Source organism: Bactrocera neohumeralis, chromosome 4, assembly GCF_024586455.1.
Source record: "Bactrocera neohumeralis isolate Rockhampton chromosome 4, APGP_CSIRO_Bneo_wtdbg2-racon-allhic-juicebox.fasta_v2, whole genome shotgun sequence".
Classification (NCBI taxonomy): domain Eukaryota; kingdom Metazoa; phylum Arthropoda; class Insecta; order Diptera; family Tephritidae; genus Bactrocera; species Bactrocera neohumeralis.
The window spans coordinates 84848259-84865497 of NC_065921.1; the positions used below are offsets into that span (position 1 = coordinate 84848259).

The following is a 17239-nucleotide window of genomic DNA, read 5'->3' on the forward strand; positions in this document are numbered from 1 at the left end:
GTATAAAATGTATGTGTACATTAAAATTAGCCTGCTATATACATACATATGGTATATAGAATGATATTAGGTTAGGTTAGAAATAAATTCTCAACAATTTTTAAAAAATTCTTTCATCAACGATATTTTCATATCTACAAATTCAATGACTTTACCGTCACACTGCTATCAAAACCACATATGCAGGAACCGAAATATGTAAAAAGAAATAAACCAAAATGCTGAATACGCCAACTCTTACTTTTTGTAAAAACCACAGCAATAAACCGTTATGAGCTGTAAAAAATCAATAAAGCGTAAAACAAAGAAATCGCCATTCGCTCAGCCATAAATTGCCTACTTTAGTTTTGTTAACTCTGTAAGTGTAAGAAATATTACAATTATGTCTCAACTCTCGACAAGTTTTCGCAGAGCTTTTGTCTTTGAGCGTGTCAGAAATTTAGTTGTTTGCATAAATCTTAAAATTTTTGTGTTTTTCGAACACTTTGATTTGCGTATTTAATATGACGAGCGACCTACTTTTTGGTGTTGTTGTGTTGTTGTGTTTTCGTGGTTTCTATTTTTGCTTTTCCTGCATATTTAAGCAAACTTATTTATGCTTTAATCATAAAATGTATAGAAAACGATTAAGCAGTAAAGAACCGCAAAAGTTTTTAATTATTGAAAAAAATTTAGAAAAAAAAACTTTTTTAGAAGAACACAAGAATTCATAAATTTCCAACAAAAATAAATTTTAATTTACATAAATAAATATAAATATCGTTGTTGACAAATCTTCATATTTTAAGTAATTGAATGTAATGTGTAAGTATTTAATTACCAATCCTCGATAGTATAGTGGTCAGTATCCCCGCCTGTCACGCGGGAGACCGGGGTTCAATTCCCCGTCGGGGAGTATTTGTATGAAAACTAGATTTTTTAAATTTTATAATTTGTATTCAATATTTATAAATACAATAATACATACATATTTTTACTTCAATAATTTGTATTAAATTTTTTCCTCACAATCTGCCTTTCCTCCCAAACCGCTAATACATACATATAACATTTCTTTTCTAAATATGTAAATATTTCTTCCGCTTGCAATTAAATGATATTTAATTATTTTTACTATAATTGCGTGCGCTTGGAAAGTTTAAAAATATTTTGAAGAAATTTATTTACTTTTTTTGACGGCTTGAACACGCTATAAATCAATTTAGTGCGCATATTTCGGCAATTTAAGTTAAAAACTTATAAATTCAAGCATGTTTTTTGTTGTTTCTTTTAGGTTTTGATTTATCAGTGGTATAATTTCTACTTTCGTTGCCTATATTTTGCATCTGTCAATGTGCAGGTACTTAGAGTTACTTTGACTTTGAAGCCTTTTCTTTTTACTTCTGTTAGCTGTGCTGTTTGTTGTTGTTATTATTAATTGCTAAGTTACGTGCGAACACTTTTAAAAATCGCTTGCAGCATCTCACCATTTCACTTCTTTACTTTTTGTCCTTTTTTAACAACTTTTTTAAATTCGAATCTCCTAAAACTGGAAAAATATGTATATGGTCTGTAGACAGCTGCCGTTGTTACTAAAAGGTTTGGTGAATTGATATGTATAGTATTTTATTTACATTATTGAGCAATTCACAACCTGTCGTAAAGCATAGTAAAATCGTCAAATTATAAAAAAAAAACAAATGTAAAAGTTTATAATTTTACGATTTTACGATGCTTTACGACAGGTTGTGAATTGAACATATAATAAATAATAATAATAATAAAGGTATGTGAAATTCAGTTTTTTGTAAGGAAATAAGTAGAAAAGCTTTCCCAAGGGCACATACATAAATATTTGAAAAACCATTCATAAAGCTTTAGTTGAACTTTAGTTTGAACGGTAAACTTATGAAAATAATCTGCAACAGCTTATACCTAAATTGGTTGAAAGCTGCAAGCTTAATGAAAGCTTTAACTGCAGCAGAGATGTCACATGCAGTATCGACAGACATTTCAAGTCATTAATCTCAATATCAGTCATAATTAAGTATGGACTAAGTAAATCATAATGAAAGCTCTAAACTGAGTGAAAGCTTAGATCTTAATGAAAGCTTTAACTAAAGTAATAATAAAGTAAAGCTTTAACTAAAGTAAATTTTTAGTGTCCTAACCTCAACAACAACCCATATTAAACACGACTTTTGATTCCCTAACAGCTTTAAATCCTATTTGAAGTGAAAATATTACTATGAGTAAGAAATAATAACACTTTATTCATAATTCGAAGGTATCTGTCAACATAACCTTGATTTTTCACCAGCTTTAACGTGTTTTTTTCAGCTTCGGTTCACCTTTGCCACGATATTCGGCCGATTGATCGTCCGATTCGGGGTCGTAAATATAGATCCAAGACTCATGGCTAGTAATAATACGTTTAATGACATCTTGGTAGTTCACAGACGTTAACACGTCGCTGTTTTTCGAAAAAATTAGGCAATTTTGGAAACAATCATGCTTGCTCTCGTGGTATATTCAATATACAACCACACCAAGTACACTAAAATATCTGTAATCTGAACGAATTTTGTAAATCCCTCAATCGGACCATGCCACATATTGGGAGCACGTAATTAGTACGATAAAACACAAATGAAGTTCACTTCACTATTTTCACTTTTTAATACCATTAATACCGCACAGTGCTGACCGCAATTGGTCACATGTGACGATGCTTATGGTCAAATGGCGTGGCGGCTAATTGACCCATAGAAGACACACGAAATGACAACTGAAAGCGTGCAAACAAGAAAACTAAACAGCAAAGGTGGACAAACATGTAAGAAAAGTTAAAAGTACATAGGAACACATATCGTCATATATACAGGTATATGTATTTATAAAGTAATCAGTTAGCGCGTAAGAGCCGCAGAAGTCTTTCAAACGCAATTAACATTTGACAATTGCCTTTTTGGAGACTACGCCGGCGAGTGGGTTCAACGCAGAGTTCAACACCGTTTGACAAATTCCACCGTATATCGCTTAACGGTACCTAAGCAGTAAATTTGTAATTTTGTTTATATAACGCACATTTTCACTTTTTAGTTATACTAACTGTCTTAAGTTTCTTTTCTTGCCTGGCTTTTATACTACAAGCCGTGGTATTTTTTATATTTTTCACTTCATGGCCAATTTTGTGTCGTGTGTAATTAAAAATGTAATTAACTGAAACAGAATAACGACAAAGTGAAAAAAGCTAATTTTTCAAAAAAAAAACAATAAAATTAAACGCACCGACAAAAAAAAATTAACTATGTTTACACTCTGAAACAAAAGTGTGTTTCCTACGCTAACACCCGTGACACTGGGACGCTGGAAAATCTCGTTTTTCACACTTTCCGGCGGCTGAGACTGAAAGCGTACTTTGGCTTTCTTTCACGCCGAACATTAGCTCAGCTTGGCATTGACATTAAAGCTTTTTTTATTTTAATTAAAATGGGAGTTGCAGCGCTAATTAATTTTGAAATGCGTGAAATAAAGTGAGAAACGCAGTGCGGCTCATTGCTTCAAGCGGGCATTGTGCCACGCCTGCGCAGTGTGTGGCATTAACACAAGGACTTTTACGCATATCTATTCATAACAGTTTTTCACAAAACCGCATGCTGTGCGATTTTTATGCTAACACGAATAAATCACTTAGGTGCCTAAGGCCGGAAACACGCTGACACAGAGTCTAAATAAACCACCAAAAGCAAAGAAACTACTTGTTGCAAGCATCATATGATGGCAAATATAAAACGACAACGAAAAAATACAAAATACAAAATTGTTTCGTTGTCTTTCAGTACTTTTGGTCAAAGCTTTTGACTAGACTGTAAATATTCAATGAAGTAAACAGAATTTCAATATCGTTCCTTCCATCGACGAACTAAGCGCATTAGCATACAGATTAAAACAAGTGAAAGTATAAGTATAAAGAGAGCTTTTCGGAGTTTCTTTTTACATCCTAAAGATAGCTTTTTGGCAGCTTTTTAATATTTAAAATATAAGTTATTGTAACATTAAGGCTTCAAAGATAGTGAAAAGTGAGCTTTTTAGGACTTTTATAATTCTTTGAAGTTTTACTGATCAATTTTTACAGACGTACAAATAGAAATGTTTTTTGGTTTTTTTTTTACAACTGCAAGTTACTTTATTTGAGAAGCTTTTCAAAAGTAGTAAAAAGTGAACTTTTCTGAGTTTTCACTTTTATAATTTCTGGAGCTTTCAGAATAAGGTTTTAGTACAAAACAGAATAGATTTTTGCAGTTTCTACATCTACAAGTTATTGTAATTGTGAAGTTTAAAAAATGGTGATAAGTGGGCTTACCAGAGATTTCTTCTTCATAATTTTTTAGAGCTTTCATAGTAAATTTTTACTACAAAACAGAAGATTTTTTTCATTTTCAAGAGTTATTTTTATTGTGAAGCTTTATTAAGTGAACTTTCCAAAGTTTTGACTTTTGTAATTCTCTCGTGGTTTCATAAACACCTTTTACTAAAAAACAGAATAGCTTTTTTTGCGTTTTACATCCAGAAGTTATTGTAATTATGAAGTTTAAAAAAATAGTGTTAAGTGAGATTTCTGGAACTTTCATCGTTATAATTCTTTGGAGCTTTCATAGTGAATTTTTACTAGAAAACAGAAGAGTTTTTGTCACGCTCAAGAGTTATTTTCATTGGAAGCTAGCAAGAAATGCTGTTAAGTGAGCTTTCCAAAATTTTCACTTTTATAATTCTCTAAAGCTTTCATAAAAGGTTTTTGGTATAAAACAGAAGAGATTTTCAGAGTTTTTTTATTTTCATGTTCTTTTTATTGTGAACTTCAAAAGAATATTGATAAGTGAGATTAGAAATATTTAGCTTTCATTTTTATAAATCTTTGGAGCTTTTATAGTAAATTTTTACTAAAAAACAGAAAGACTTTCTTTCATCTTCAAGAGTTATTTTTATTGGAAGCGACCAAAAATATTATAAACTAAGTTTTTAGTGCTTTCATTTTTACAATTCACTGGAGCTTTCATAAAAAGTGTTTACTGCAAAACAGAAGAATTTTACGGAGTTTTTTTTACATCTTCAAATTATTTTTTTTTTGTGAAGCTACTTTAAAATACCAAAAGTTAAGTCAGCTCTTCAGAGCTTTCATTTTTATAACTCTTCGTAACTTTGTAACTAATATACGATTACATTTTTTATTCTTCAATCGTTTTAAAAATATTGATTGTTATATGAAATTTGTCCTTGGGATCATTCTCAACAACCTTGTTAAAGAGACTATGGCTGAAAACCGGTTTGGAGTCAGCGATTTTTAAGTCCAACTTTAAAAAATCTGTACAATCGTTCTAAGGTTCACATAAAAAATTATCAGCAATATTCATCAAACATAAAATTTCGTATGAAGTTCAAAAGCTTGCAAATAAAACTTACAATCACCAATTATGTATTTCTCGCAATAATTTGCAAATCTTAATCCCACCAGCAATCATTCAGTATACCTGCTTCAGTTTCGCAAAATGAAATTAAAAAAAAAAATCATGTTTTATTTAAGCTCAACCCTGAAGCAAATATAACAAAAGCAAAATCGGCGTAGAAAATCAATTGTAATTGCTTTGAATTTGCCAAGGTGTGGGTGCCAATTTAACAGATTTTTTGTTTGGGATAACAACACACGTGAGTCACTAGTGGGAATTGAATGGATGACAAGGCAAAATAGCTAATCTTTTGCAAAGAAAGGAGTAGCAAAAACCAAGCCAATAAAATTGGTAAAAATGTGTAACGCGAGGAAAGAAATAACAGAGTAATAAATTTAAAAGTAATGGAAGCAAAAATTCATACCCACGCACAAAATATTGGCACGGCTGTTTAGACAAAGCAAAGCTTGACAAATTGCTGTAGCTGGTGTGAAAAAATATGCAAATTTTTTTTTATAAAATTATATCGAAATGGATGTATGAATGGATAGTCTATAGCACGTTTATACCTATAATCAATAGAAAAAAATTATTAAAAAAATATATTAAAAATTTAATAAAATTCTATGTTTCAGAATTGCTTAAAATTTCGAGAGTTGCCACTATCAACTATCTTGCTTGATAGCTTTCGCTCTTGGCAGAAATCTAACCCAAATGCATGCATTAAATAGTGAAACGTTAGTTCGTCTGAATTCTCATTTCTTTGTTGATTTTTTAGCAATATTTTAATTGCTAATTTTATGTATTTTACAAGCGATCACTCTTCACATTTTTACCAGATACATCAACAAGGGGAGGATGGAAACATTATTAATTACTGCACCTTTGAAAATCGCACAGCATTCTCATTTCTATTTTGACCAATTTATTCGCGTTTTGAAACCTGCTCATTTCGGCTCCTCGGCGCGTATATAATTTTATATTCCTCACATTGTCTCTCTTCACAGCTCATTTATTTTGCAGTTTGGGTCAGTTGGCAACGGCAGTGAAATATGGGTCACTGTATGATTGATATTCTCAAACACTGTAGTGGCAGCAGCGGCTGTTTAGAAGACGCGTGAAGATCGCACAGCATCGTGATTTTATTTTCATTGGCCTACAGCGTTGTGTTAAATGAGCCATAATCACGTTAAAATGGATACAGCAGACACCTTTCGAAAAGCAAATACACTAACACTTTGAAACAATGAAAAAGACAGTTTGAATATTTTCGCCAAAAAAAAATTAATGAAAGTCATTTGTACGCACATAAATATCCGCAAGGTGTTAACCCACATCCGCTGTTTTTCTATCGTGGCATTCATTACCGCGATATGTATGCTTTTTATGACATTACAATTAAAGCGCTTTAGAGCTTTTTGCGCTGATTAATAATTTTCGCACTTTTTCCGTAATAAAATTTTTATTTCAATACTTTTTGTGATTAATATTATCTTTCGCTTTCATTGTGTCTGTTTTTTCCTCAGCTGGCAGCACTAACCACACACATTCTATTTCGCTTTTGTGTGTGCGACACTGTTTGAATTTATGGCCTACAAATTGATTGGGAATTTTTGAGGTTATAAGAGATTTCCATGTTAAGTGTACATCTATGTATGTATGGCTAACTGACCTGGATAGAAAATCGTTTAGGAATTTTAGTGAGATATGATTGTATGTACATAAAATAAGTTGTTATAAATTCGGTTCTACTAAGCTTTTTCTAAACTTTTTTAAGCTTTCATGTTAGTACAAACTTACTTGAAGAAAGTTTGCATTTCTTTGATTGCTTACGCTAAATTTTTAGAAACTTTGTCGTGAAATTTAAAGCACTGCCTTTAGTAAACTTTTGGGTGCCTTTACTTTGTACAATTTATTTAGAAAAACAAAAACTCAGTTTTAGAAAAAAGTGATCAGATTTAATCAAAACTCCTTATGCGTAATCAAATAAGCTTTCTAAAGTTTTTCGTGCTTTTTAAAAAAGCTTTTATGAAGATAACTTATTTTGGTTACAATACATATTTTATATGCATAAAGCAGTAGATAGAGTTTAATTTGGGAGTCCGTTGAGCTTTTAAAACAAGAACTTAAAAGGCTTATTTAAGTTCCTATACTTTCTTGAAATAATTTTAAATTATTTGCACTTAAAATTTTTTAAAAGCTTCAGAAAATATCGTTTCAAAGCTTTAAAGCTTTCACTTCAATCCAATGTCATGAGCTTTCGAGAACGCGAGTTTTAACATGCCAATAAAAACAAAATATACTCAAAGCTCATACTTAAAAAATATATTGAACTAATTTTGAACAAAATTTTTGACAAAATAACGTTTATTTCCACAAAAAAATATAAAAAACGAGAAGTAAAAAAGCTTTCGACCAACCTTATATATGTAGGAAAGGAAATGGGTATTTGTTTCTGTAACTGCTCTAAATATGATACAAGGTATCAGCAAGTACAACTTAAATTCGACTTCCTTCTAGATTGGATTTTCTAATTTAAAAAACTGTTTCGTAATCCGTCTCTAGCAATGCAAGGTGATAAGTTTACCGCTAAGCCACGTTTAACTTCGGTTTCACCCAATATGTAAACTTGCTATACCAAAACAGCAAAGAAATTTGTAAAAATTTATGCTGAGAACGTGACTAAAATAACGGCATCAAAAAAACAAAACTCACACATTATTACAACACCGACAAAATGACCAATTACAAGAGAAAAATCAACAGAAACTAAACCATGAGTTGGCAAAAATAAACAAAATCTTTAATTAACACCATTTTGAGACAACCAAAGGAACACGCACACACAAACAAATTTAATTATTTTTTCTGCACGAAGCACAAAGTGTTCATTGTTGTGTCTGTGCAATAGTTGGCAACCTTGACGTTTGAAGTGGTTTCTTTTAGAAACGTTTTCACTTGTAGCCACAAGTATTTGTATTTTAATTAAGAAATACTTGAAAAGGCGCAAACACACGTACAAAGTTGAATATTTTCTTTTTTTTAATTTTTTAAGATATAGTTTCAAAATAAGAAACAAATTTTGGTATATGCTGTCATGTCTGCTTATATGCTTCAGGTGTGATATGTGGGTGTGTATGTGTTTTGTGTACAAAAACCGCAAATTAAATGTAGTATTTTCTGACGGGCATATTGCCAATCAATAACGTTTGAAACACAACAAAAAGTTTGCTATGAAAATCGAAAGCAAAAATCATGCAAAAAATTGCAAAGAATATTCTACATTTTGGTGGTTTCACATGTATACCAACTTGCCATATAAATAAACATGAAACTATTAGCAGTTTATATTGTTGTACACATATTATATGTATGTATTTATCTGAAAGCGTAGTGTAGGAGAAAAAGACAGATTGTGCAATGCGGAAAACCACAAAGCAACGTTTGATCAATTCTAATTGCCAGCGACATTGGCGAGGTTCTCACACCAAGCAACCCAACTGGAAATTATAAAGTGAATGCGAATTTTAGGAATAAATATATATACATATGTATATGTATATGTATAGTTGGACAAATCGTTTTTAATTACAGATAGAGACATATTTAGGAAAAGCATCCATACAAGAAGTTAATTTTTTTCGGCCAACTTATATGGCAGCTATATACTATAATCAACCGATCTGAACAATTTCTTCGAAGATTGTATGCTTTTCTTAGACAATAATCCATTCCAAATTTCTGTATGATATCTTGTCAAATGTAAAAGCTTTTTATGCAACCCCTTTACTCCGATCGTTCAGTTTGTATGGAAGTTTTGGGTTATAGTGATCCGATCTAAGCAATTTCTCCGGAGATTGTACCATTTTCTTAGATAATAATCCATGCCAAAAATTTCGAAGATATCTTCTCAAATGTAAAAGCTTTCTATACAATCTCTTTGTTCTGATCGTTCAGTTTTTATGGCAGCTATATGCTATAGTAGTGTGTGCGAAATTTTAGAACGATATCTCCAAAAATGAGGAAGTTGGTCATGTATAAAAACAAACATATATGGCTATATCTTCACAGCTGTTCATTTATATGAACATATTTTTTAAAGGGTTTTCGACCTTTCCTTCTAGGAGTTACAAACTTCGTTGCGTACTTAATATACCTTGTTCTGTGTATAAATATATATCCAGATATTTAAAAGTGATTAACTTGCCTGGTACAAAAAATAATACAAAATAAATAAATATATATCCAGAAATACAAAAAAAAACACATATTGTTGTGAAAACATATCATTTATGGTAAATAAAATTTCAGCTAAGAACAACACTGTGGTTATAACATTCTTCGATTTCTTGCTGGGTATGAACTCGGCTTTTACAAAAGTGGAGAATCAGTACGTACAATTATCACTGACCAAGACGGCATCAATGAACACTTGAAGAGCACTTGAAAATTGGACAAAAAATTGAAAAACAATAGAAAATAATAAAACTAGAAATATTAACAATGAGCTTTTATAAAATAATAAAAAATAATAAAATGATTAAATAATAAAAAATAATAAAATTATTAAATAATAAAAATTAAAGCAACAAAGAGTTATTCCATAATTACTTGTATGAGATGTAAAGATAACCAAAAATTAACCACATTTATTTGAGGAGCAGTTTGAAGATTAATTTTTCAGCGCGCAACAAAATATTTCAACACTACTGCTATTGGAAAGAGGTTAAATAATGAGAGATATAGTATAAGCAACTCTTTCCAACGAAGCAATATCTTTATATATAAAAATTACGTGTCACTTTGTTTGTCCGCGTTGGACTCCTAAACTACTGAACCGATTTTAAAAAAATTTAGCACACTGTGTCCAGTTCGAATCAACTTAGAAGATAGGATAGTTAAAAAAATTCATAAATACAAAATACAGTGAAAGCTCTATTAAATAGACGCTCTATTAAGCGGACATCTCCATAAACCATACACATTGGCCGGTCCCACAATTAGTTGATGTTTATTAAGTAAAAATGGTAGACAGCCATGATATCAAACATTTAGCAGGAGAAACATTTTTATTTAAACTGATATCAAACATCAGCTTTATTGTTGAATGAGGTTAGATTAAATTGTTGAGCTGAAATGTTCCCAAGAAATTCGCAGATTCAATAAGACAACACATATTTTGAAGCTCCTCTCTCTCTCTCTCTCTCTCTTACTTTGCGAAAAATTAGTTATAGAGTAAGCCGATATTTGATTACACTACCTATATTATTCCAATGCACTTAAAGCGCTTATTGATATAGGTTTTTGAGTGAATCAGTGAACCAAATCTGAGTACGTCAAACTAATTTGAGTAACGTAACAAGAGTTCGTGAACGAACATAACCATAACTGACTGTTCCTAAAAAAAAACAAAGAAAAGTCAGCAAAATGCAGTTACAACCACTGCAGCAACATCAGCCACCTAAAAACATGCCAATATGACAAGGTGAGGCCAATGATTGTTTCGATTATAAATGCGCGTAGTTTATTTTTGACAATCCACTGCTGCAATTCCGAATACGGTAGTGGCACGCTTGCACCGAGCTGTTCAGAACAAGAGCAATAGCAAATGGACTAGCACACTTAACGCTTATGGACATATGAACTTATTCACTTAAGCGTGTACGCCGCGCGGTGAGGCGACAGCAAGATCGGCTAACAACTGTTTGCTGCTAAAAAATACGAAGCGCGCTACACACTTATTACACTTATAAGCCTGATTATGCAGAAGCATGTACTTATACGAATATATACGACGTATGTAGACCTATGCCGGTGCGCTTGTGCACCGATACTTAAGTATTTTGCGTGCGTGCTTGCGTGCCGTGGAGTTCAACCGCAAAAGGCATGCGAACTTAAGTTTACCACACCGTGTGTCGAGGCATTTGAAGTGGCAGTGGCCTTTTGTGGACCGCCAACAAGCTGGTTTAATATTTATCATTTTATGAATTTTTTCACCCTTTTTTGTTGTAACACTGTGTCAATCCGAATGGCAACGGCACTCATGTAGTGCGTCGCCTTAGATTTGTTGAACCCAGCGGCGGTGTGGCGTGTCGCCCGGCCGCTTGGTGGTCTGTTGGTGGCTCGAGCATGCCTCGGGGGCATTCGCTTGATTGGCGTTATGTATAAAGAATGACACATGCGCCGACGCACATTAATTTGCGGCTTTGTGTCAATTCACGTTTATTGCTGCGCTTAGTTCAAAGCGGGGGAAAAACATAAAAGAAAAGTACTAGGAAGTGATGAGAATTCAGATAACAAGCTGGGTAAAGCACCCTGCTATGGAAACTTGTTAAATTGAATTGTATCGACGATTTAAGAAACTCATATAAGTAAAAAGTGAAAAAACTGTCTCTTCTGCAAAAAAATTTAGTAATTGTGGATTGCGGAGAGAGATGCCGCGCTTCAAAGAGCTTTTGGTGTGACTTTTATAAAGTAACATTGCTGTGAAACACTTTAACGAAACTGCTAACTTTCGTTTATAGATAACAGAAAAGTCGAAATGAAGATCAAATCGGCGATCTAGACTCAAATTTTTTGATTCAGTTCAATTTCGATCATTTTAAAGACAATAATGTTGATTTTGGTGTTCCCTAAATTTTTTTACAAGAAAGACATGACTATATAACGGGATCTGTTGTAACAATCGCAATCATAATGAGTTTTCACACAAGCTTTCATATACATATATTTTGAGTTTTGTGTTGTAAAAATAACACTAACATGATGCTTTTGGTCAAGCTTTCATATAACCTTAAATTTAACTCTTAAGTAATATAGGAAACAGACGTTAAAGGATATATTATGTGCACGTTAAAGTTTTCTCAAGCTTTCATATATGTATATTAGAGAGCTTTGTGATTTCAACGATGATTTTGCTAATTCTCTAAATCTTTCAGGCATATTTGAGAGCTTTGAGTTTTAAGCATTGTTCTCTTAAATAATATTATGCTTTCACTCAAGCTTTCATACATATTAGAGAACTTTGAGGTTTCAGCATTTTTTTATAACAAAAAGCTTTCAGGCAAGCTTTCATATATATCTTGAGTTTTACGTTGCAAGAATAACAATCATGATAAGCCTTTATCAATCTTTTATATATATTAAAGAGCTCTGTGCTTTCAACATTGTCATTACAAATATAACATTAAGCTTTCACTCAAGCTTTCATGTATTTTAAAAAGCTTTGATTTTCAGCATTGTTATTTCTATTATAACTTAAAGCCTTTCATACATACTAGAGAACTTTGAGGTTTCACCATTGTTCTTGCTTAAATAATATTAAGCTTTCACTCGAACTCTCATACATATCAGTGAAATTTGAGTTTTCAGCATTGTTCTTGTTAAAATAATATCAAGCTTTCATACATATTGGAGAACTTGGAGGTTTCCGCATTGTTCTTGGTTAAATAATATTAAGCTTTCACTTAAACTTTCATGCATATTAAAGACTTTTGACTTTCAGCATTGTTTTTTTTTTTCAATATAACATTAAGCTTTTACTCAAGCTTTCATACACATTAGATAGCTTTGAGTTTACAGTAAAGAAGCAAAGAACAATTTCTAATATAAAATCAAGCTTTCACTCAAGCTTTCATACATATTAAAGAACTTTGAGCTTTCAGCATTGTTCTTGGCAATAAAAAAATTAGAAAACGGAGAAAATAGTTATTGAGTTTGAGTTTCAACCAAATGGTGGAATAACTGAGAGTTTAGTAATATTTGTTTTACAGTATTCTAAGAAAAAGGAAGTGAAAGTGTGAAACTTAACATGTGCTTTTTAATAAAAAATCAATTAAATAGAAATATTTACATATTTTTTTTTTGCAAAATTCACTTTGCATATCTATACAAAAATATTTCACTCAAATTCTGCATTATTTTATTATTCAATATAATGCAAGATATTATTCACGACAGCTTTGACTCATTATCACTTTCACACTTTTCCAAAAAAAAAGAACTAAAACTCCATTGATCCTTTATTAAAAGCCAAGAGTGCCAAACATTTGCAGTTTATAAACAAAATGCAAACAGAAAAGAACAATTGTTTTGCTAAAAGCTAGTGAAAGTATAAAATTCTTTTTAAAAATATGCAAAATGCAAAAATAGAAAATGTTAAGTAGATTGTTACTTTTTGGTATGTTAATTAATTAGTGCATACTTAATAGCAGCTATAGCAAGTATATGAGTATAATTGGTTAAGTGTGTGTGGGCCACAAGCGTGTAACGTTTTCACGCATGAAATTCTATGAAAGCTCTCTACAATATTATATTGTTACTAAATTATTAGCTATACCATTAGACTATTAAAATGAGATTTGTTTTCTGCGTGTAAATAGCCTTACCAACACATATAAACAAACAACGTAGTACATGTATGTAGCTAGAGACACATCTTTCCGCTTTGTTTAACTTTTAGAATTGAGAAAGCGTTAATGTAGCGCTTTGTTTTCGATTTTCAAATGGCCGGTGTCTGCATTAATTTATTGTGATTTGCATTTCATTCTATAGAATTGCTGATTAAACAGAGAAAGCGCACATTTCTGGTAAGAAACTAAAATTTTTAGTGTACTCGTACAATCTTGGGAAAATAAAAATGTCATAAGTAATATATTACTGAATATGTATATAACACCGATTGAATTACTAGTGCATTCTGCTTAATTCTAACTGCTTAGGAATGAAACTCTGTGGCGAAGTCAATTGGCCACCTCAGTCGTGCGTTTTGACGCCTTTAGATTATTTCCTGTGGGGCTACGCCAAATATATGATCCATGCCAACAAGCCAGCGACGATTGATCAATTTCGTGTTGATATCGAACGTGATATTGCAGCAGTATCGGCCGATAGATTTATGCTTGAAACCCGTCGAAAATTGTGTTCAGCGCCTGGACTTCTGCAAGTGTGCTCGTGGTGGCCATGCAAAAGAAATTGAGTTTTATACATAATGGTATTGAATGTACTTTCACAGGACTGAAAAATTTTGATTGATAATCCCAACCAAATCAGGAAACAATTATGGAACAAATGTAAATTTCAGAAATCGAGAGAATCATCATAATATCTACATCAGGTTTCTATACATACTTATTTATATAGTATTCGAATTCTTGTACAAATTTATTTATACCAAAATTATGGAAACCATTGCGGTCATAGAAAAGCAAAGCAAAATCTCCAAGAAAAAAAAAATCAAACAATTTCTCTGCTGGGCCCACTGTAGCATGAAGATTATAGCCAACTAACGGCCAAACACCCCCACAGGCTAGGGCGTTAGAAGCGCAATACCGAAAGTCCAAAAAGCGACCGAGCAGAACGCGCATTCACCTGATGTGCAAAACAAAGCAGCCAACAAAAAGCTGAGTGGGCAGAAAAATAAAAGCAAAAGAAAGCGCTAAAATCTAAAATCTAAATGTGGGCACTCAAACATTCAGAGGTGTAATTTTTATGAGCTGACCGCAAAGATTTCAAAGACAACAGACACACTTCACGAGCGTCAGCAAAAAAACACACAGACATTTGCTAAGCGGCGAAGCAGTGAAATGAGGAGTTAAAATTCACGCTTACAACAAATGTAGCGCGAGTGAAGGCGATTAGACATAAATCTATTTCTACAACAGTATGTGTGCATGTGTGTGTTTGTGACGTTAGCAACTAAACTATGGTAAATGCAAAGCAGCAATATTCAATTGCACACCAGCAGCGCAGCAGCAATCACACTGACTGCCTCAAAAGTAAGTGCTGACGGTTCGTTGATCGGCTGAGTGAGTGCGCATGCGCATGCGCAACGGCAAACAGCAACTTATATTAAATAGTCATTTACTAATGGCAATAAGAAAAACAAAAAAGAGTAGAAATAAAACAGAGAAAATTGGTAGGCAAGCCGGGCTTGTAATCGTAAATCTAGAAGAAGAAAGCACACGCAGTTAATGTTACGGTCTAATTTGAAAATTGTTAATAAATACGCGGGGCTATATGCTGAAATGAGGTGAGTCTGAGTTGAGACGTGCCGCAAGCGGCTAAGTGTTACATAGAAATTAGCTTAGCCGTTGAGATGACGGTGCAGTTGTGATGGCCGCAGGTCATCTGCGCGACGAGCGACTGCAGAGGCCGGCACGCTGTCACACTCAACGCGCTGGGGTCGACGGGTCGTATGTGCAGCCAATGGAGGCGACTCGAGGAGAAAAAGTAAAAAAAAAAACACACACAAATTGGGTGTATGGACGATATGTTAGAGAAAGGAAAGTTGAGGAAAATTTTTATTTCGAGAAACTTTTCAAAATGGATAACACTAGTCCACAAATCTGAAGGAAAAATTTGTGACTGTTGTGTTAAGGGGGTCTGGGGAGTATTTGAGTGTCCTAATTACAAATTAGAGTTCAAAAAATGTCTAGCTATTTTTGTCATTTTAGTAAATGGTGTTGATTTCACCCCTACACCTCTTGACTACAACACAAAAACACTACTAAATTTTTATCATCATTGTCGGTTTTAGCAAATAAAAATTAGCCAGAAACAGCTGCTAACATCACAGTCTTAAAATGACTGTAAACTAGTGTAATTTGCTTGCTGGGGAGTAAAAAGATCATAGGACCAATAAGAGATCTTCAAATCTACGAAAATTTGCAAAACACATTTTCTTTACAGAAAATGTATTTTCCCGAAAATTCTTTACTCCACAATTTTATTTACTTTTTACTGCCTTCTTCCTCTATAATTTCCGTTAAGTTTTCCACGTACATACATACATATTATATTTGTTCGACCGAAATCCGAAAACAAAATCGTAATGTGTGTGTGTGTGTAAACGAACGGTAAGCTCAATTGGTAATTTAGTCGCTTTGCTGCGCCAGACTGCTTTCGAATTCAATTGCGGTTGCACTAATTTGTTGCAACAACAACAACAACGCAATCCAATTGACACGTTCACAGCTAAATGAAGCGTTTAATGTGTCAGTATTTATTGTTGTAGTTGCTGTTACTGCTTTCGGTTTCAGTGTTCACAAAAATAAAACACAATGAGCTACGAATTTATAATTTTGTGACACTTAAGCCGCGGTTGTTGTTGGTTTTGGTTAAAAAGGCAGACTTGGTGGCGACGTTTAGTGGTTTGAGTTTTTAATATTGAAAAAATACACACGACACGTTTCTGTGACGTCAGTCTAGCCATATTCCTTACCGTGAGTCCTATAACTCAGCTGAGAATTACATGCGCGTTAGCAATAACAAGCGAACTACCGAAATGTCGTAGAAACTTGTTGACTATTTCTATCTGGAGGAGAGTAATAAAAATCCTTTAAATGGGGTCAACCTTATAGTCAACATAATTTACCTACTGAGCGTACTATTCGCAACATCATCACCCATCTTAAGACCCAGCATTCATTATTGGATAATATTCGACTGAATAGACCACGGCCAGCACGCATGGAAAGACTTGGCGCATTTTACGTCGAGATCTTAAATTGAGAGCGTATAAAATGCAGCTTGTGCAAGAACTGAAGCCGCTCGACCATCCCAAGCGACATGGTCTCACTCTATGTGCTGTTGAGAAGTTCCAAGGAGATCCGACGTTTTCGAGCCAAGTTTTGTTCAGCGATGAGGCCCATTTCTGGCTCAATTGGTATGTAAACAAGCAAAATTGCTGCATTTTGGACGAAGAGCAACCTGAATATATTCAAGAGCTGCCATTTCATCCAGAATAAACAACGATTTGGTGTGGTTTGTGGGCTGTATTTCTACAATAATTATGCCGGTGAGAAAGTAGCCAT

The 17239-nt window shown here is 33.0% G+C and overlaps 1 protein-coding gene and 1 non-coding gene across 3 annotated transcripts in view; one reads left to right on the plus strand and one right to left on the minus strand.

Annotated features, from left to right (window-relative positions):
- Positions 1-17239, minus strand: part of LOC126754855 (uncharacterized) — a 118823-nt gene that overhangs the window by 53109 nt on the left and 48475 nt on the right. The gene's annotated exons all lie outside the window — the stretch shown is intronic.
- Trnad-guc (transfer RNA aspartic acid (anticodon GUC)) lies at positions 824-895 on the plus strand. The gene has a single exon. It is a non-coding gene; the product is annotated as a tRNA-Asp (tRNA).